Source organism: Tursiops truncatus, chromosome 16 (genome assembly GCF_011762595.2).
Source record: "Tursiops truncatus isolate mTurTru1 chromosome 16, mTurTru1.mat.Y, whole genome shotgun sequence".
Classification (NCBI taxonomy): Eukaryota; Metazoa; Chordata; class Mammalia; order Artiodactyla; family Delphinidae; genus Tursiops; species Tursiops truncatus.
In genome coordinates, this window is record NC_047049.1 from 19,132,800 (window position 1) to 19,154,818 (window position 22,019).

General features: G+C 42.6%; 1 pseudogene; it reads right to left on the reverse strand.

Annotated features, from left to right (window-relative positions):
• Nucleotides 1-505: 505 nt before the first annotated feature.
• On the reverse strand, nucleotides 506-21,357 carry LOC101328738 (large ribosomal subunit protein eL28-like; annotated as a pseudogene).
• Nucleotides 21,358-22,019: the final 662 nt, after the last annotated feature.

Consider the following 22,019-nt stretch of genomic DNA (forward strand, 5'->3'; position numbering starts at 1 on the left):
CAAGATTTTTTTCCCAAATTTTTGGCCTGTAGCCCAAAGTTAAATTTCTTTTTCCAGGTTGAAAGTCAGATGGAAAAAAAGAATTATTGATTTAAAAATCATTTAATGCAGACATTGTATCATCTGTTTTTCTGGCTAAAGAACAAACAAAACCTCAATCAACTCTCTCAAAAGCAACTTCATATTTTATACTTTTCAACATACAGACTTCAGCTGTTTGTTTGGCACCTTCCCAAAGAGACAATTCTCAAGACCCTGAAATCTCTGATCATTTTAAAACTCAGCACACTTAAGATTTGTTTTTATACCATTATACACGCATCAGAATGACTAAAATTAAAAATACTGATAACACTAAAGGTATTAGAGCGAGGTCTTAGAGGAACTGAAACTCATACATTCATGATAGAAATGTAAAGTAAGTGGTAGAACCAGTTTGCAAAAAGTTTCTCTTTTTTTTTTTTCTTTTTGAGGCCAGTCAGCTGACAGCTTTATTGCATCAGGGAAGGGGATAGATCTGTCAGGAGCTCTTCGTGGGGCGGGTTCGCTTTCTCTTCACCATCACAGGCTTCGGGCTGCGCAGGATAGCGCTGGCTCTGCGGGTGACGGCCATACGCAAATCCGTATGTTCTTTCGGATCACGTGCGGGATGCTGCTGAGGGTGGCCCGGGCGTTCTTGTTGATGGTGGTCCGCACGAAGGAAGTGGCTGCCTTTCGCTGGCCGGATCCTCGCTTCATGACCACCACGACCCCTTTGCCGTCCGCCGCCGGCTCCACGCCCACAGTCTTGCGGTGAATGAGCCCGTTGTAGCGAAAGGAGTTGCGGGCCTTCAGGTTATTGGGTTCAGTGCTGTACGTCTGCTGCTCCTCTCTATCAAGAAGCTGGAGCAGTTCCGCACGACCATCCGTTGCAGATGCGCGGACTTGACGGCAGCTTCTCTCGTGGCAGCGGCCGGATACGGAGTTTCTTTCTTATAAAACTAGATATACATCTACCCTAGGACCTAGCAAGTCCATCCATAGGTATTTTGCCTAAGATGAAAACGTAAGTCCAACATGATTTGTATATCAACAGATGACTCAATCAATAAACTGAGGTATATATATTGACAACAAAAAGAAATGAATTACTGATACATGCAATGACCATTGATGAATCCCAACAATATTAAACTGAGTGAAAGAAGTCCTATCTACATGAATACATACTGCATACCTCTATGTATAGGAGGTTCTAGAACAGGTGAAGCAAATCCATGGTGGGAAAAAAAAAAAAAAAGTAATGATTACTTAGGGGAGGTTCCAGGGGAAATGAGAAGGAACGTAAGGGAATTTGGGGAAAGGTTATGGTAATTATATCTTTATAGGAATTTTGGTTCCAAGGTTTCTGCATGTATCAAAATTCCATGACTATTCACTTAAGAATTTTGCATTTAATTGTATCTTCATTTTACATCAGAAGAAAGAACATACTAAATATAGAATTCTAGGTAATGATAATGAATGCTGAAGTATTTAGGGGGAGGTGTATTGTTGTCTGCAACTTACTTGGAAATTTACCCCCCCAAAATTAGCTGTGTAGACAGATGGACAGATGTGATGAAATAAGTGTAGTTAAAACATTAATGGGAAAGTTGAGTGGAAGGTATATGGATTTCATTGTAAAAATTTTTAAACTTTTTTGTATTTGAAAATTTTCATAAAAACATTCTGGGGGGATAAAAGTCCTAGAAGTTTCCCCAAAAAAACTAGCCCATTTTTGCCTCTCTGATCTCATCTCCTGCTACCACCCCTCTCTGTTCTAGCCGCATTTAAGTGTACCAGGTATCCCCTACCTCAGGACTTTTGCACTTGCCCTTCCTGATGCCTGCATTTCTCTTCCCTCACATATCTATCTGACTTTCTCCCTCACCTTCAGGCAGATTTATAAGATTTCTGTCCCCTGGTGTACATGCCCTGTATAATCTCCTCCCCTTGGGTGTAGATGGGACTTGTGGATACGATGGGACATCACTCCAGGGATTAGGTTACCATATATGGCAACGGGACTTGAGGGGATTTTGCAGATGTAATTCAGATCCCTAATCAGGCAATTTTGAGTTAATTTTTTGAAAAAGATGATCTTGGATGGGCCTGACCTAATCAGGTGAGCCCTTCAAAAGAGGGCATCAGAAAGGAAGTCAAGTCAGAGAGATTCCAAGCCAGAGATGCTCCCCTGCTGGTCTTTTAAGCTGTGGAGAAGGCCATATGGCAGAGAATAACAGGTAGCCTCTGGGAACTGAGGGCCTCAGTCTTACAACTGCAAGTAACTGAATTATGCCCCAAACCAGTGAACTTGGAAGAGGCCCCTGAGGTTGAGATGAAATTGCAACCTGGCTGACACCTTGATTTCAGCATGTTGAGACCCAAAGAGAGGACCCAGTTGCATTGTAAGAGTTCTTTATATATCCTGGATACTAGACCCTTATCAAATACATGATTAACAAATACTTTCTCCCTTTTCTGTGCATTGTCTTTTTACTTTCTTGATAATGTCCTTTGAAGTACGGAAGTTTTAAACGTTAATGTCACCTGATAGATCTATTTTTTCTTTGGTTGCTTGTGGTTTTGTTGCCATATCTAAGAAACTATTGCCTAACTTTTAGTCCAGTTTTTTTTGTTTGTTTGTTTTTGGTTTTGGCCATGCTGCATGGCTTGTGGAATCTTAATTCCCCGACCAGGGATCAAACCTAAGCCCTCAGCAGTGAATGCACGGAGTCCTAACTGCTGGATGGCCAGGGAATTCCCTAGTCCAATTTTTATAATTGATATCTGTGAAAGGAGTCACCTGACCACTCCACACTACCTGGAAAACACTTCTACCAGACATCCCCAAGACTTACCCCCCACTTCATTTAGGCCTTTACACAATTGTCACCTTATCAGCAAAGTCTTCTTTGATCACGTTATCTAAAGTAACAGTACCCTTTGGTCACTTACCATACTTTACACTGCTTTATATTTCTTTAGAGGACTCCTTATATGACACACTCTCTCTCTGTCCCTCTCTGTCTCTCTTTTCTTCTCTTTTCCATTTTCATTTACTGTATACCCCGGTGCCCATATTGGAATGTATGCTCCTGGAAAGAAGGAATTTTTGTTTACTTTGTTAACTGCCAATTACTCAGTGTCCAGCATAGACTCATAATAGGTGATCAATAATAATTTGATAAGTTAATGATTCCCCCAATCCAAGTGTTATCAAACTTTTTCATCTTTGCCAATCTGAAATATGTAAAATGATATTTTAATGTCTTTTTGTTTGCATTTTCATTTCTTTGAGTAAGGTTTAGCACCTTCTCATACATTAAAAAAAATATTTCTTTCTCTGTTAGCATCATTGTTTTCAATAGATGCTATTGTAATAAATGAAATATACACATCCCTTCAAAAGGATTATAAATGTTATAGTAGTTTTTGGTCGTTCTATTCTCTATCAGGGTTTGAAATAATGCCTTTTGTTGAATGCATGAAGAATGAACAGCTAGAAGGTGAAGACAGGGCCCATGAAACTTTTTGAAGTTTAAAAGGAGTCCTCATAATTGAAGGGTATTGTGTAGGCTAAAATATGGAGAAGACACATTTAGCTGTGGCAAAACACACATAACATAGATTTTACATATCTTGACCATTTTTAAGTGTACAGTTCAATGATATTAAGCACATTCACATTGTTGTGCAACCATCACCACCATCCATCTCCAGAACTCTTTCCTCTTGCAAAACTGAAACTTTACCCATTAAACAATAACTCTCCATTTCCCTCTCCCCCAGCCCCTGGCAACCACTCTACCTTCTTTCTCTATGAATTTCACCACTCTAGACAACTCATACAAGTGGAATCATACAGTGTTTGTCTTTTTGTGACTGGCTTATTTCACTTAGAATAAAGACTTCAAGGTTCATCCATGTTGGAGCATGTTGCAGAATTTTCTTCTCCATTGTGTGTGTGTGCGTTTCTCTGCAACCGGCCTTTTGTTTTTTTTTCAGTTGAAGTATAATTGACCTACAACACTATTTAGTTCCAGCTGTACAACATAGTGATCCGATATGTCTATGCATTTCAAAATGATCACCACTCTTCTGTTGCCTTTGAATGTTTCCCCATGCTTTTGGCCCACCTGCATTTCACACTCCTTAAAGGTCAGACTATTGGCTGCTTCAAGGTGTATCATGCAGTCCCTTGGAATTACATTGTGACTTATACATTCAGGTGTTGATTGTTTTTCACTTATTCATTCATTCACTACAAAATGTGACAATCATGGTTCTGCAAAAAAGGAAGGAAATATGCTTAAGCACTTTGAAGTTTATACCTAGCTGACCTTGCCTCTTGTTGCCCAGGGCACTAGGTTTGCCTTCATCCCGTATTTTTATACATCCCAGAGAAGGAAACTAATCAAGTGCCACCAGTCCTGGACCAGACATCCAAGTAAACATCAACTACAGGTACCTATTGGGCTAAAGAATCGGAAGTCACAAAATAAAATCTCTGCTCTTTGCAGATCATGTCTGAAGTCACAGTTACCTTCTGTTGATTTGTGAAAGGAGTAGAGGACAGTCATTGGGATCTTGAGTATGTTATCTAAGCTGGTTTTATAGTCACCACAATGACTTCCCTGGGAGGAAAGCCGGTGAATCTATTACCTGGAAGGAGACTGTGTCCCAGTGCCAGGGCTTGGTCCTGGCTGTTCTAGACAATGCCGCCAAGTACGACCATGTAGACTGCACTGCACAGCTCCTGAGGACACCATTCCTAGGCTTGTGTCATATGGAGAACTGAAGATAAAGATCTCAAATGGAAGCTCCTTCTCAAACAGGAAAGGACTGGGAAAGAGAGCATTGGTGGGTACCTGTGCTGATTGAGCGGTGCCAATGAACTGACCCCTCCCCGCATGACTTTGTCCTGAGGAAGAGAGTGAGGGTTAGGAATCTGGTTGGTGAGATACCAGTCTCCCTCACACAGTGAGTTGATAGTCATAGTCATAGCATCTACTCTCCTGCAGACTCTGTGCAGACACTTCATGGATAAATCTCATCCAATCCTCTCAAAAACCATTTAATGGGTGAAGAAATTGTTCATTTCCTTAGAGAGGGAAATGAAGAGGGCATTAGACTAGGAGAAAGGTGGTTCACTACTTACGCACCAGTGGACTTTGGGCAACTCACTTAGGTCTTCTGGTCAATACTCAGTTCCCTGCAGCCCACAAACTGCTTGTTGCAGCACATGAGGAGAGCAGTACAGGATGAAGAGCAGGTGTTTAGAAACCCTCATGCAATTTGACATCCAGTGCATGATCAGGGAACTTGTTTCATGCTGTCCATGAGTTAGGTGTATTGAGAGCTGTATGTATAGTAAGAAAATATTACCATGTGTGATATTTTAAGGGGTAGTTGGTCAACTGTAAACCAAATGCATACAAAAATCTGAGAAAATAAAAGCATTTAGGTCTTTGTATAATTTGTTATTTTTTACTTATTAACTATAACTTTTTTGTAAACGTATGTTTAAAATTTGTAGATATTAGCTAAATTAGGAAGGCAAATTTTCATAATAATATTTAACTATAACTTACAGTTGTCAAAACACTCTTCACTTGACTTCTTTTAATCAAGAAAAGACATACTTTTCCTAACACGCAACAGCAGCAGTAATAAAACAACTGATGACTGTGAAAGTGATTCTGAAGAAATTAAAACCAAAAGAATTTGTATTAGTTTTACTTGAAAGTATAAGTCTTCATGTGTTAAGCTCACTTTTGTGGGCATAACTGATACTAAACCACTAAAACTGTGGTATGTTATCTGCAGAGATGTACTAGCAAATGAAGCTAATAAAGAAAGTCATCCATATAGATCAGTGGAACAGGATAGAGAGCCCAGAAATAAACTCACGCACTTATGGTCAATTAATCTACAACAAAGGAGGCAAGAATTTTCAATGGAGAAAAGACAGTCTCTTCAATAAGTAGTGCCGGGAAAACTGGACAGCTACATGTAAAAGAATGAAATTAGAAATTCTCCAACACTGTATACAATAATAAACTCAAAATGGATTAAAGACCTAAATGTAAGACCAGGTACTATAAAACTCCTAGAGGAAAACATAAGCAGGACACTCTTTGACATAAATCACAACAATATTCTTTTTTTGATCCATCTCCTAAAGTAAGGGAAATAAAAGCAGAAATAAGTAGGACCTAATTTAACTTAAAAGCTTTGCACAGCAAAGGAAAACATTGACAAAATGAAAAGACAACCTACTGAATGGGAGAAAATATTTGCAAATTGTATGACCAATAAGGGATTAATATCCAACATATATAAACAGCTCATACAACACAATATCAAAATACAAATAACCTGATTAAAAACTGGGCAGAAGAACTGAATAGACATTTTTCCAAAGAGGAAATGCAAATGGCCAACAGGCACATGAAAAGATGCTCAACATCACTAATCAGGGAAATGCAAATCAAAACCACAATGAGATATCACATCACACCTGTCAGAATGGCTATCATCAAAAAGAAAACAAATAACAAATGTTGGCAAGGATGCAGAGAAAAGGGAACCCTCCAACACTGTTGGTGGGAATGTAAATTGGTGCAGCCACTGTGGAAAACAGTATGGAGGTTTCTCAAAAAACTAAAAATAGAACTACCATATGACCCAGCAATTCCATTCCTGGCTATATAGCCCCCCCCCAAAAATCACCAAAAACACTAATTCAAAAAGATTCATGCACCCCAACGTTCATAGCAGCATTATTTACAATAGCCAAGACATAGAAGCAACCTAAGTGTCCATCAACAGATGAATAGCTAAAGATGTATTATATATATATATATATATATAAATATATATAAAATGGAGTACTACTCAGCCATAAAAAAGAATGAAATTTTACCATTTGCAGCCATGTGCCTGGACTTGGAGGGCATTATGCTAAGTGAAATGTCAGACAGACAAAGACAAATTATGCATGATATGTGTGGAATCTAAAAAATACAACAAACTAGTGATTATAACAAAAAGAAGACATAGATATAGAGAACAAACTAGTGGTTACCATTGGGGAAATGGGGAAGGGGCAATATAGGGGTGGGGTGGTGGGGGGTATTGGGTGTAAGATAGGCTACAAGGGTGTATCGTACAATATGGGGACTATAGCCAATATTTTGTAATAATATAAATAGAGTGTAACCTTTAAAAATTGTATAAATAAATAAATAAATAAAAAGTCATCAAATTTAGGTAGCATTTACAAAGAAAACAAAAGAATAAGTTTAAAACTTAAAGAATACTTTGCAAGACTATTGAATTTTTAAAAATTGATAGAAGCAGAGGTTCAAAATTTCCCATATAAACATTGTTAATTGTGTCTAATAAAGTAGGACTTTGGGATGCTAAAATTAAAAAAAATAGTGCAAAACTGTATCAAAAATCTTGGAAATTATGGGTGAATTTGTGGCAAAGAAGGTAGGTCAAATATCATTCTTCATAGCTGGACAAATTCAGCAGCTAGCTAATGACATGGCAGATTAACTCACAAAACAAATACAGGTAGCAAAGTATTTTTATTTCTTTTCATTGCAAATTGTTGAATGCACACATACTGCTAACATGACAATTAATTTGAAATATGTATATGCAATTTGAACATTGTAGAGATATGAGGAAGAATTTTTTTTCAGCCTTATTGATGACAACACAACTAGCTCTGAACTACATAAAACTGTGAAGGATTACACTGTTAAGGAATGTGGTTTGAGTTTAAATTTGTGTAGGAATATGCTCTAATGGTGCAGCTGCATTGACAGAAAAACATTCTGTAGTTATTACCCAAGTTAAAGAGCTTGCATGAGTATGTAAATCAGCACATGGCTTCTCTCATCAAGAAAGCTTTGCAATGAAAAAAATTTACAGTGTCTAGTTACGTAGTAAAAAAATGTGAATTATGCAAAAGCTGATGTATTAAGTTTGAGATTTTTTTCTCTTTATTATGTGACAACATGGAAGTTGATAACATGGAAACACCTATTATTGCGTATGATATGAGGCATGAGATTCCATGCTTACTGAAGGGGAAAGTTCTATTAACAATGTCTGAATATGAAACAAACTTTCAGTGTTCCTAGCAAGTGAAAAACGCACCTACATAAGGTCCCCACCTTTTAAATATGCGGTTTGGATGACAGACTAGTTTATTTGTGTAATATTTTTGGCATTTTTGATGATCTTACTACTTCTAAGCAACGAAAGACTGCAATATGATTTTCAATGGCAGATGGGATCGAAGAGCAAAAATAAAATTGAGAAGCTTGGAAGAACAGAGTTTCCATAGACTGTTATAACATGCTCCATAATTTAACAGCAATTATCAGTAAAGTAGGTGATGATATTGATATTGCACATCGGGGAAGTGTTATGGCCAAATGTCTTACAGATTTCACAGAATTGTTTAAATTTTATTTCCATCAAAAGAAGATCCATGATAGGAAATTTACAGATCCAGAAACCTTTGCTTTAATCGAAAGATAATTTGATTCAACTTTATAACCTTACAGGATAAATTGGTGGAAATGGCAATGGATTGAGAATTGAAGATGGATTTTGAAAATCAGAATCATTTGCTTCACTTTGGGTAAAAGTGAAAGATGAAAATCTTGAGCTTCCTGGAATGGCTTTAAAATTTCTTCTTCCATTCCCATTAACAAACCTCTGTAATACTAGTTTCTCCACTAGAGCTCTTATTAAAACAAAATTTAGAAACAGTTTCAACAGACATTGTACCTTGTGAGTAGCATTATATTCCATTCTGCCTGCATTAGATAGACTAATAAGCCATAAGCATGTGTATTTGTCCATTAAAAACACAATATTGATATAAATAATGTTCATTCGAAGGGGGGAAACATATCGTACTTATAATTTTTCTTTTGTTATGACTGAAGAATGACAAAAAAGTTATTCGCATAATAGCAATTGTCTATATTAATCGGTTATTACATGCACATTTAATGAACAACACATACAGACTTGGCAATTGTTTTACTTTTTCCTTTGTTATGTTTGTTCTGATTATGCTTATTGAAAGGTAATATTGTCTGTTGAATCTGATAGTAACAATTAGGTTTTTATTTTATATGTTTGTTTTTAAACGTAATTTATCTAGTTTTTTTATTTTTTATTGACTTTTTTTTTTTTTTTTTTTTTGCGGTACGCGGGCCTCTCACTGCTGTGGCCTCTCCCGTTGCGGAGCACAGGCTCTGGACGCGCAGGCTCAGCGGCCATGGCTCACGGGCCCAGCTGCTCCGCGGCATGTGGGATCTTCCCGGACCGGGGCACGAGCCCGTGTCCGCTGCATCGGTAGGCAGACTCTCAACCACTGCGCCACCAGGGAAGCAGTTGATTACAATTTTGAGTGATGTGAAGTCCAGTAAGTTAGGAAAAAAGGGCCAATTTTATTCCAGTAGGAAAGATGAACATTGTTCTGAGTTTCACTTTTTCATCTTTCCCACTAGAGGGCAGTCAAGAAGTACTTATAAGTGTTGGGCGTATCATAAAGCCAAAATTTCTCTTTAACTAAGAGATTGAAGTACGGAGAAAAAATAAAACAGAGCAAGATCAATTACCCAGCGAACGTTTATTGGTACCAATACTGTACTGTAACACACTAAGACTCGATGAAGAGCTCGAAACCCAGTGTCTATGTATTTATAGCTAAAATCCAAGATAGTAGGTAAAAATGAGACAACACAAGGGTAAAGAAAGAGTTTTGCAAGATGTTGTTTTATATTATGTGTATTTTAGAGTGCATGCACGTGCAGGAGAGAGAGAGAGAAAGAGAGAGAGAGAGAGAGAGGTTGATTCATTCCTCAGGCCTGAAGCCTGGGTAGGCTGAAACCATCTATATTGACAGTTCCAGTTCATAAGACGTGGAGAAGTAGAGGGACACAGGCTGCACATCACAGGTGTTACTGAGCTGTTGCTCTGGGGGACACACACATACATACACTTACTTTTATTCTGATTGTCACTACAAATCTTAGCCCATCTCTCTATTCCAATTTCCTAGCTGACTTCTTTAGGGAATTGCTTTCACGAATTAGTTCATTCAACATTTGCTGAGTATCACCTTGTTTCCAGCACCTTGTAAGGCTCCGGGTACAGCTGTGAATGAGGTTCTACTCTCAAGATGTTTAGAGAATATAGCTTTTTATGTTTGGGGCCTTGAAGGTCCTGGCAACTGTTTTTATTTCAAGTCAGCATCTCCTTCAATCGGTGACAAGTGGGCCACTTGGAGCTGCTGTCTCTCAAGTGTTCTCTTGCAAAGGTGGGAACACAAGAAAGAAAAAGAGAGAATAACTATAGGACCATAGTGTGATCCAGAGTTGCCTTGATAACAAGATTAGAGAAAACAGCCAAGCCTTTGAGGTGCCAGGGCTGGACTCAGCCTTGGCCAACTGTCCATGGAAGCATGTCACCTTTTGACTTTAACAGAACTTCACTGAAGTGAGTCTTTGAAATCCAAAGGAAGAGGGGCCCACGCATTGAGGAACTCATGCCACACCTACTCCAGCCTTGTTCCGATTCGTGTAGGAACACACGATGTTCTCACTTTAAAGACTGTCTGGGGCTGCTGGAGGCAGTATAGTGGATGGGTAAGAGTTTGACTTAAGAATCAGACAAGCTGCAGTTAGAACTCAGGCTGGACCTCGTGGTAGCTGTGTAACTTCAGACATTATGTCTGAGCCCTGGTTTCCCCACTTGAAAGTGGAAATAATAATAAGAGTAGCACATCAGAAGGTGTTGTGAGGATGGAATCACATAAGTGAAGTTCTTAGCACACTGCCTGGCATAGGATAAGCACAGTGAGTGCTGACTTTAAAAAACAAGCTGAGCTAGAGCTCAGAGATCGTCTCATCCAACTCCATTCTACAGATGAGAGAACTGAGACCCAGCAGCCTAGTGATAGCGGAAAGATCATGAATTTTGGAGTTAGACAGACCTGGTTTTGAATCCTGGCTCTACCAATGGACTTGAGGAAGGTCACTTAATTTCTGTAAGCTTCAGTTTCCTCATCTGTGAAATGGGACAATAAGGTAACTCTGAGGACTAAATGGTATATATTATGTAAAGCACCTGGCACAAGGGCCTGGCACATAATAGTTGCCCAATAAAATGTTCCTTTGCTTCCTTCCTGCTCTTCCGTTGTCCAGAGTCATACTAGGTCCTAACTTTAAAAATGTAGGCCTCAGGGAGTTCATGCTGACCTTCATGATGCAAATGTGGAAGTCAAACTGGTCTCAAGTCAAATCCAGTTGCTGACCTTGGGCAAGTGACTTATCCTCTTTCTGTTGCATTTAACTTGTCTGTAAAATGACGTTAATAACACTACCTACCACCCAAAGCTGGTGTGAGGATCATGCTCTCTTTTTTTTTGGCGGTATGCGGGCCTCTCACTGTTGTGGCCTCTCCCATTGCAGAGCACAGGCTCTGGACGCGCAGGCTCCGCGGCATGTGGGATCCTCCCGGACCGGGGCACGAACCCGCGTCCCCTACATCGGCAGGCGAACTCTCAACCACTGCGCCACCAGGGAAGCCCCATGCTCTCTTTTGAAGTGTCCCATAAATGTTTATTTTCATGTCCTTCAAACATGGCTCTGATCTGTAGGAGACTCTCAGGTAGATAAGTAGTCACACCCATGTTCATTCATTCAATCAGTCATTTTTTTTGTTGTTGTTGTTCTTTTGTGTGCCAGGGTGTTATCAGAGCTGGGAGTCACAGAATTAGACAAGGCTCCTCCTCTTGAGTTGCTCACAGTGTAGAGGACTTAAACAATGGCTACATAACTGTGGGTCAAGGGCTTTGAGAGGCTCGGTCATCAGCAGTTAAGAGTACAGAATCTGGGGCTTCCCTGGTGGCACAGTGGTTGAGAGTCCGCCTGCCGATGCAGGGGACACGGGTTCGTGCCCCGGTCTGGGAGGATCCCACATGCCACAGAGCAGCTGGGTCCGTGAGCCATGGCCGCTGAGCCTGCGCGTCCGGAGCCTGCACGTCCGGAGCCTGTGCTCCGCAACGGGAGAGGCCACAACAGTGAGAGGCCCACGTACCGAAAAAAAAAAAAGAGTACAGAATCTACAGTCAGACAGCCGAGGTTTGACCTCAGCCTGCCACTCTGGGATCTTGTGCAAGTTACTTAACCTCTCTGTGCCTCTATAAAATAGGGATTACCACTGCACTTCGTTCATGGTGTTGCTATGAAGGTTAAATGGTTTCATAGCTGCAAAGTGCTTAGAACAGAGCCTGGAACATAGTAAACACACTCTGTGGGCTTTTTCAATCAATAGGAGCATAAGCAAAAATGACATCAGTAGAACTTAGGGGAGAGGGTGGAGTCCTAGAGGAAGAAATAGGGAAACCCAGGAGAAATTCAGTGCAGTTTCTATACCTCAGCCACCCTACATTTCACATTTCAAAATATTCCCAGCAGCCAAACCTGGAAGGAATCTGGAGAGCTTTTCATCAAAGACTCACAGTTTGCAGATGAGAAAACTCAGGCCAGAGAGAGAAAATGGCTTGCCCAGGTGAGGTAGACAGAATAATGACCCCCAAATACGTCCAAGTCCTGATCCCAGAACCTATGATTATATAGCCTTACATGGCAAAAGGAACTTTGCTGATGTGATTAAATTAAGGATTTTGAGTTGGGAGATTATCCTGGTGGGTGGGTCCAGGGTAATCTCAAGAGAGTCCCTAAGGGAAAGAAGGAGGCAGTCAGAGGGGCAGACGTGGCATCAGAAGCAGCGGTTGGATTGATGTGGGCCAACAAGCCAAGGACAGCGTGTGAAATGGGACCTCTGCTTCCCCCATGCCCCTTCCCCACGGAGGCCCTTCCATTGATCTGAGCCTTCACTTCCTGTTGTTTGTCCCAGGAACCAAATTTGCTACTTTCAGCTCTGATAAAATGCCTGCCTCCCCAACTCCTGGCTTTGGAGAGAAAGCCAGAGCCTCACTCTCAGAAGTGTCCACAGAAAATGAGTGATATTAGCTATCTGTGGAAAACTTTTAAGGAAATAACTCACCCTAGATGAGATTTGTGAACAAGGCTGATGAGATTTGGGAAATGTAGTCAATAGCAAATAAGCAGTCATCTAACTAATTATCAGCGGTCCTCTGTGAAGCAAGACTTGGTGGCTGTGATGGAAAACTGGCAGGAGACGATAGTCAGAGTTTGTATCTCCAGAACTAGACAAGGTAGAAGAGGCCTTGTGAGGCTGGGAGACCAAATTTATGTATTTGGACAGAAAAATCCTTAGAACGGAGAAGAGAAAGTGATCAGGCTACCGCTGCTGGAGAGAAAAGAAGGGCTGTCGACAATCAAGATAGGGGACACTGCTGGACTTGATAGGTTGGGAACACAAACTGACATGAAGTTTTTGGAAGCCTGTTTGTAAGTATGGACCAACAATTCTCCTTTAGGAAATTCATCATAGGGGAGTAATAAAGATGTTCAACTGCTAACATGTTCATTTCAGCATTGTTTATAATGGTGAAAATACTCAACAATATGGGATTGGTTGAATAAATGATGATATGACTATCTGGTAGGACACTATGCCAGACATTTTTTTTTAAATGATGCTGTAGAAGACCAGTTAAAGACATGAGATGATGTTAATACACACTCATAGGTGAAAAGAGCAGGTTGGAAGATGGAGTGGGCATAGGATCTCATCTTTGTTTTAAAAAAATTATAATACACAAAAAGCCTGGAAGGACAAATACTAAAATACTACCAACAGTTCCCTCTCGATGATGGAGAGGTTTTGATTTTTTCCTTCTGGCTTGTTGCATATTTTCCATATTCAATAATTAGCACGTGTTACCTTTGCAAATGAAAGTTATCTGTAAAAAATAATTAAAAGAAAGTGACCACTGGGTGATATCTAGTTTGTACCTGGATCTTCCTGTATGTTATCTCATTTACACTTTAAAGCAGTATGAGTTAGGTGTTATTGTGCCCATTTTACTTACAGAGAAACTGACACAGAGACTTTAAGTAACTTGCTCAAGATCATACAGTTCATAAGTGCTGGACCTATGATTTCAAACCAATTGCTTCAGACTCTAAGGCCACCTTCTTTCTACGACATCACTTGCTTCCTTGTAAAGAGTTGCCAGGTCCCTCTGTGCTCTTTCTATGTTCTGAGCAACCTTCTGCTCATATAGTAACCTCGGCTTGCCTTATCCTGTAGCAAAGAACAATACTGCTGCTGCTGGACTCAGGAATGGCCTGATAAACTAATACATTAATTTCCTATTTCATTATTCCCACTCTTGTTATTACTTAGAATAAATTGGTCCCTCCAGAGCTTATTAGGGCTGGGGGAACAGGTGGGTCAAGTCCCAGGGTCCACGCTGGCAGGCTCTGGCTACCCTGGCTGGTTTCCTGCCCAATCTCCTTCAGTCTAATTCCCAGGGGGTCATTTGAAATAAGCTGTGACTTCTGTAGAGACTAGAAGCTGGGTGATTCCCCAGCGTATGTTAACCCAAGGGCATTGAGATAAATGCTCGGTTTCCGTCATGTGAGTTGACCAAGGAGAGAGATGTGCCTAAATTGATTCCGTATCCACACCACGTGCTTGGCAGGAAGAAGTCACTTGGTCGATATAGAATGTATCCATGGCCACAGGAAACCACCGAGGTCACTCTCCGTGCCAGCAGCTGCCTTTCCTCTCCCCTTGGGTCAAACATTGCCCAAGTGGCCGAGAACTGATCAAGCGGTTAGTATTTTCTGGAAACCTGCACTGTGTCCTATTATCTGAAATGACTAAAGGGAAGGTTGCAGGAACAAACAACAATTGAGCACCTGCCTGCCATCAGCATTCTCCTCTTTCCAATATTCATTCATTCGACAAATATACAACTTGTTGAATGTGTACCGTGAACTAGACCTTGCACTGGATGCCAGAGAGAATAAACAGGTAAAAAGGATGCCATGTAAGGAGCGTCTTACTTAAAGCATAGGATTAAAAATTTTTTTTTTGTTTTAAAATTATTGTTCAGTAAAGTTGATTCTGCTGATATACAGTTCTATGCATTTTATTTCTTTTATTTTTTATAAATTTATTTATTGATTGATTTATGGCTGTGTTGGGTCTTCGTTGCTGCACGCGGGCTTTCCCTAGTTGCAGTGAGCTGGGGCTCCTCTTTGTTGCGGTGCGCAGGCTTCTCATCGCGGTGGCTTCTCTTGTTGCGGAACACAGGCTCTAGGCACACAGGCTTCAGTAGTTGTGGCACGCGGGCTCAGAAGTTGTGCCTTGATGGCTCTAGAGCACAGGCTCAGTATTTGTGGCTCACAGGCTTAGTTGCTCCGCAGCATGTGGGATCTTCCCGAACCAGGGCTTGAACCCGTGTCTTCTTCATTGGCAGGCGGATTCTTAACCACTGCGCCACCAGGGAAGTCCAGTTCTATGCATTTTAAACATGTATAGATTCACCCTGTTAGCATCACAATCAGAGCACAGAACAGAGTATAGGAATTTTAATTTCCAGTTGGCTGTTGTGGAATTCAGTCCCAGAGAGTTTGAGCAATTCTCCAAGGTCAAGGTGTCCAGTGTTTACACAGATGATGGGAGGAAATGCGGGTTTCACCTTGGAGTCAGCAGGAGGTCAAGGAAGAGCTCTGTGGCCCAGCATTGATCCTTGAAGTGGAAATCCCCTCTTTTTCATGGATGGTTGCAAACTTCTTGGTGTCAATGAAATCTACTCTGTAGCTTGTCTGGAATAACTGATTTAACAAAGAAGTATTTTGACTCACTTTCTTTAAAAACAACATGACTGCAAGGTAATCTTTTGCCAGTAACTCTTGGTCATCTTGGTGACTGTCCTTTGAGGTACCTTATTCTGACTCCTCTCTTGGGGAAAGTGTGCTTGCTGCCCTCACCACAAGCCCGCCTTTAACCCGATGTGTTTAATGAGCTCTATCCTGGACAATAAACACTGCAGTGTGGTGAAAACTGTAAACTGAAAGTCAATAAAGTTGAGTAAAAGTTGAGAGCCCCTTCTAGGGAGTGTCACGCACTTGCAAAATCCAGTACTTCCGTTCTACTTCTTAAATCACCTGCTGTCGTTGCTGAAAGCACTTTGGAAAATTTTTAAGCCAGCATTTTTATGTTAGTTTATGTAAGTAATAAATGCACATGATAAAAATGACATTAAGTGACTGAGAGTCTCCCTCCTACCCCCAGACCTCGTCCCTTGGTCTCCCCTTCCAGGGGCAAATGCCATGGCCAGTTTACTGTGTATCCTTTTGGAAAGTCACTAAACAATCAGAAAGCATTCTATTTATTGTCTATAGAATGTGCATTTATGTACTGCCTAAAAGAAATATGCCACCCCACTTCTCCTGACTCTATTCGTTCAATTAATTTAACTGGGGGCTGGTACCAGGTATACAAGGACCAATAAGGCAGCTGTGACTTTCAAGGAGCTCTTGTCAAGCAGAGGAGCTGGGGGCAGCATTTGTGTAAACAGGACTAAACACAGACTGCTTGGGTTAGTGGCCCAGATGCCCCTTAGTCCCGCCCGTTTGGTCCTGGCCCATCCACCACTGGCACCATCTTGTGGCAGTGGCTGGTTTTCCAGATGTACCTGCAGGGCTGGTCCCAAAGCCTCCAAGGTGGGGCTAAGCTTGCCTTCCCTGGGGGAAGGGAAATTCTTCTCCTCAAAATCCCCAACAGGACCCCGGAGGCCATCCTCACAGCTGGTGACCCCTAGCCTGGAGCGGGCCTGAGGAACGCTTACTTTCCGAAGTGCTTGGAATTCCCACCCCTGCATCACCAGACTGGAAGGGACTTGAGAGGATGAGCCACCCCCTTTCCTGACTCCCGTTCCCACACAACACATCCCCATCCTGGGGACTTCTGACCTCGTGGGGGTGGGAACACATCAAGGACCAGGCACTCCTTCCCTGGGCAGCCCACTCAGTGGTCACACAACACAAGTGGTGAGAAAGATCTTCCCTATATTAGACAACACATGTGGCCCAGTGACACCCATCCAACAGGCAGACCAAACCGGGCTGACAGGATCAGAAAGTGGAGGCATCTGAAAGCATAAACAAATTTTCAAGGGACATTGATATTTGATACTATTTAAAAAAAGAAAACAAAAGAAACGAAAACACTAAAGTGGTCATTGTGAGAAAAATCAGAACCTTATTGGACATCCTTATACTTGTCTTTAGGAATTAGATTGCTTGATTTTATATTACCTCCGGGAGGAGGGTGGGCAAGAAATATGATCATTAGAGGCTTAAGACTTCGAAAGATCTTAAACAATATTCCTGGATCCTGCTCTCGGCATTTACCCGGAGGAAGTGTCCCCCACCAGACAGCCTTTCAAATATTTGGTGACTTCTTCCGCTCTCACACTCAACGTTCCTTGCAGTTTGTCAACCTCCAGGAAGCCCTTTCTGTGTGACTGGGAGAGGATTGGGGTTTCCCCCAGCACACACAACCTCGTTTGTGTTTGTCTTTCCACTCAGAGTCCTGAACCCTGTGCTTGGAGACAACAATATCCCCTGAGTGGGTGCCCAGGAGGCACCCATAGGGTCAGTGACTACTCCTTGCTTCATGGCTAAGGCTTGAACATCCGCCTACCTGTCCCCGTCAGCCTTACATCACAGGTCTGGAGGGATGGGGTCCTCGTTCTTTACCCTCCTTACCCAGCCCCAGGACAACCAGGGTCTCCCGCCAGGCTTTCCATAGCAAGGTTGTGGAATAGGGCTGAAGTCGAGTGCTGGTGCCTCTCAACCTGGTAGGATAAGGGCACAGGAAGGGGTGACTAAGCCTCCCTGGCAGCTGGGGGTCATACGTATCATGGCTCTTATTACTAAACAGGGCTCTGGAGCACAGGGGACCCTGAACGAAACAGGAAGTGGTCACTGTGATTCAACCACAGAACTTTTTCCTGTCATCTGGTGGGAGTGACACAGCTTTTGGGGAAAGTCAGTGCTGAGGTGGGAGTGTGGGTGGGAGGGTGGGTGGCTGGATGTTCAAGTTATGGGCCAGTGCTGCCGCAGAAACTGGGCAGTGAGGCCGGGAAGGAGGGCAGACTCCTTCCTGTAGCATCGGTGTCTCCAGGGAGTCACAGCCAGCACCAGTCCCAGCTATGTGGGAAAATGCTTCTCCGTAGAGGGGACAGCTCCCAGGAGGCAGCATCTCTCTGCTTTCCTGGAGTCAGAGACCCTATTTACTAAAGCTACCATTTGTACAGGTTACTTTAATTCTCTGAGCCTCTATTTCCTTATCAATATAATGGGAATAATAATGGAGTCCACTAACAGCTTTGTTGTGAAAATCAAATGAGATGTTTATCACTTAGAAAAGTGCTTGGTATATGGTAGGTGGTAATAAACAATAGCTGTTATTATTTAGTATTTATTATAATCAGGGACTCTCAGAGGTGGAAATCTTAACCTGAATAATCCATTTTAAAGAAAAGAAATCTGAGGTGTCAAGAGGGCCAGTGATGTACCCAAAGTCTCACATTGCTAACCAGAGGCACAGGTGTGCCTAGAACCGAGGTCTCCTGCTTCGCAGCCCCTTTCCCTCGTTCTCTCCCCACCCCCGTTCATCATCCACCACTAACTGGGTTCTTGTTACATGCCAACCATTTAATGTATATGATATCAGTTAATTCTCAGAGAAGGTATGCAAAATTGTTCCATCTTTCAGATGCCATGTCATTCAGCATGCTTTCAGCCATCTTCTCATCAATTCCTTTAAAACTCTCTGCCCAGCCACCCCCTCCAGGAAGTCCTCTGGCATTAAACCTTCCCCAGGATTCTAGTCCCTCCCAAACACCCTGCCCTCTCAGCTATTAGCCGACAGCCTGATCTAGCAGATACATCTTGCAACCATCAATAATCAACATAAACATGAGGAAGGACAAACATATGAAGGACAACATCCTTCAAACATGGGTCTTTCACATCATAACTTTAAAAATTGTTTAAAATACTTTTATAATAAACATAAAGTAACAGGCATCATTTTTTGAGTATTTATTTTATGCCAGGCTCTCTTCTGATTCACATGGAATATCTTTAAATATGCATTTCTAATATTCTCAGCAAGTGAGGAGAATTCCATGGCGGCTCCCATTCTTCCAAGGTGTTCCCTGGCTTCTAGCAGCTCACTTGAGGCAGTAGCAGCTTGCGGGCATCTTCTGCCCTTAGGAGAGGTCCAGGCACAGATGAGGCCACAGAGCCCCAGGATGGCAGACAAGGACTAGAGGGGGGCAAATACCCCAGGTACATCTAGGGACAGCCAGCCAAACATATTCATTGTGGTGTGAACGTATTTCTGAGGGAAGATTTGCCCCCTCTGGTTTGTGTCTTATTCTCCTGTTTCAGTGTCAGCCTGTGATGTAAGGTCCAAAATCCTTAGAGGACGTTCTCAGCCTGGTGGGCCCTGCGTTACTCTGTCCTCTCCTTAATCTCTGAGACCTGCTTACCTACCACTCCTTCCCCTGCCTCGTCACCTTGTCTCTACTACACCAAAGAACTTTGCTGTCATTCCCCCTAATAACCCCAGCTGGAGTACAGCTAGACTTCTGCACATTTCCTTCCCTGCCCCGGCACTCCCCCTCACCTCTTGCTTGCTTCCTGAGGACATTCATGTAGAAGTAAATAAATACTCCGTTTGGGCTTCTCTGCCCTGATGAAACTGGTGGGCTCCTCAAAACAGGGACTGGGATTTAATCTTAACAAAATTTTATTTACAAAAATAGGCTGAAGGCCTATGGGCCTTAGATTGCCACGTGATTTTTTTAAAATATTGCATTAAAATATTATTTTTTGGCACTCCACCCCTCCCTTAGGTTTTTGTACTCAAAGCAAGTACTCAACTCTTCTCACACTATTCCCCGTCCTGTTTGTATCCTCAGCCCAGCACAGTACCTGGAGGTGTGTCAGCTCAGTTCTCACAGTTGGATGAATGAATGGATGAATGGATGAATGAAGTGGAAAGGACACCAGAGTGGGGATCGAGAACTCTGAGGTCCAGGCTCTGCCACTAATTATGGGACCCAGGCATATTTGTTAATGCTGCAGACCTCAGTTTTCTCATCTGTAAAATGTACAGACTGTTTTAGGATTCTTTCTGCAAACACTCAATAAACATTCATAGATAAAGTTATGGCTCAGACATAAAAAGAGAGACATGACCGAGTTTGTTGCCCTGGAGGTCCTCACAGTTGAATGAATTTAGTAAATCTCTGAGCCTTAGGTTTTTCTTCTGGAAAATGGGATGATGTTTGCCTAGGGCTGTCGGTGAGGCTCAAACGAGAGAAGGCAGGCATTCTGCACTATATTACTCCAAGTCCTCTCAAATCTTGAGCCCCAGGACTTGTTTAATGCTTTTCTATAAACCAGTCAACAAAAATACTAACATCACACCCTTGTACTGGCTATGGGGAGCAGCTGAGTGCCAGGATTTCAACTCTGTCTGGGTACTTACTGTGTGTCCTTGGGCAAGTTACTGAACTCCTCAGGGCCTCCATTTGCTCATCTAATGAATGGGAATGACAGTTAAGTGTTCTCCCACCTCACAGCATTGTTGCCAAGGTGACTGGAAATTGCCATTGCAAGTGTATTGAAAACTGAAAACACCATATTTGGGAAGTCATCAGAGGACTCCTCCTGGCACAGTGAAGTTTTATGTCCGTCCCTCCCCCATCACACCTGCTCTCAGAAAAGGAACAGAAACTACTGCTTACTGACATGGAAAGTGATCCCCGCCAGGGGAAGCTTAACTTTTACTGGGCATCAAAGCCTTACAGAAGTGAAGTGGAATTTCAGGTGTTGGGGAGTTGGGGGGTCGGAAAGCCTTTCTGAGCCACTGAAATCGCACGCAATTAACAATGTCGTGGACAGCGCTTCCGAAAGCTCCTGACAGTCTCATTTGGTCATTTCTTATCGAAACTTCAAGTAGACCAACTCACTTCTGCTTGGGCCTCAGTTTCCAACTGCATGAAAGGAGAGAGTTGGGCAAGGACAGCTCTGAGCCCCCTGCTTCTTTTAGGTTTTAATGGTGTTTCAGAAGGCCGGGAGGTGTGGTTGGGAGGGGAAAGGACGATTTCATTTCCCTTTGCCCTCCTCAGTTACCCTTTCCGGTCACTTCATTCCCACACCGGTGACCAGGGCATTGCCAGGGCGTATTTGCGCCCAGGTAGGCTAGGGCGCATCCTCTGCCTGCCCGCGGCACCCTTGGATTCCCTGCTGGCTGGGCGCGGGTGCCCATTGCGCAAGCGCTTCCGGGGAATGTGGCCGGGGCAGTTCCCACGGAGCTCCCAGCTCAGGGTGGGACCCTCTCCTCGGCCAGGCAATCAGAATCACACTCTGCAAAATACTAATTATTGTTGTTTCCAAAGCTCCACCGCTGGCCGTTGCCGGGCCCTGCCCAGGAAGTCCAAATAATCAGCACCTATGGCATTTTACTCACCCCTGGTGGGGAGCCGGGTCACGTGATCCCTGGGTGCTCCGTAGGCGGGAGCCACTTCCTGGAGCTCAGCCTGGGACCGGCAGGTGCCAGGAGGCTGGAAGGGGCTGGGGCCGAGTCGGGGTGTGTGTTCGTGGGGGATGTAAGGTGAAGAAGGGAAGAATATGAAACTCTCCAGGAAGAAGGAAGAAACACTGTCTAAGTGAATTTATACACGATTCTCTTCATTTTCCAGAAGAGGTTGAGAGATGTAAGAAAATCGCCCCAAGTCCCAAGCTGCCAAAAGAAAGAGCCAGGGCACTTCCTACTACACTAAAGGCAGGTAATTTCACAGGCAAGATAAACCACCCCAGTCTAAACAGTGGTTGAGCATATTGGGAACGTGAGAAAGCAGTGGGCAGGCCTGCCCTGTCCAGGTGACTATGGGGCTGTGGCACTCATACTCTTGGTGGCAGTGAAAATGC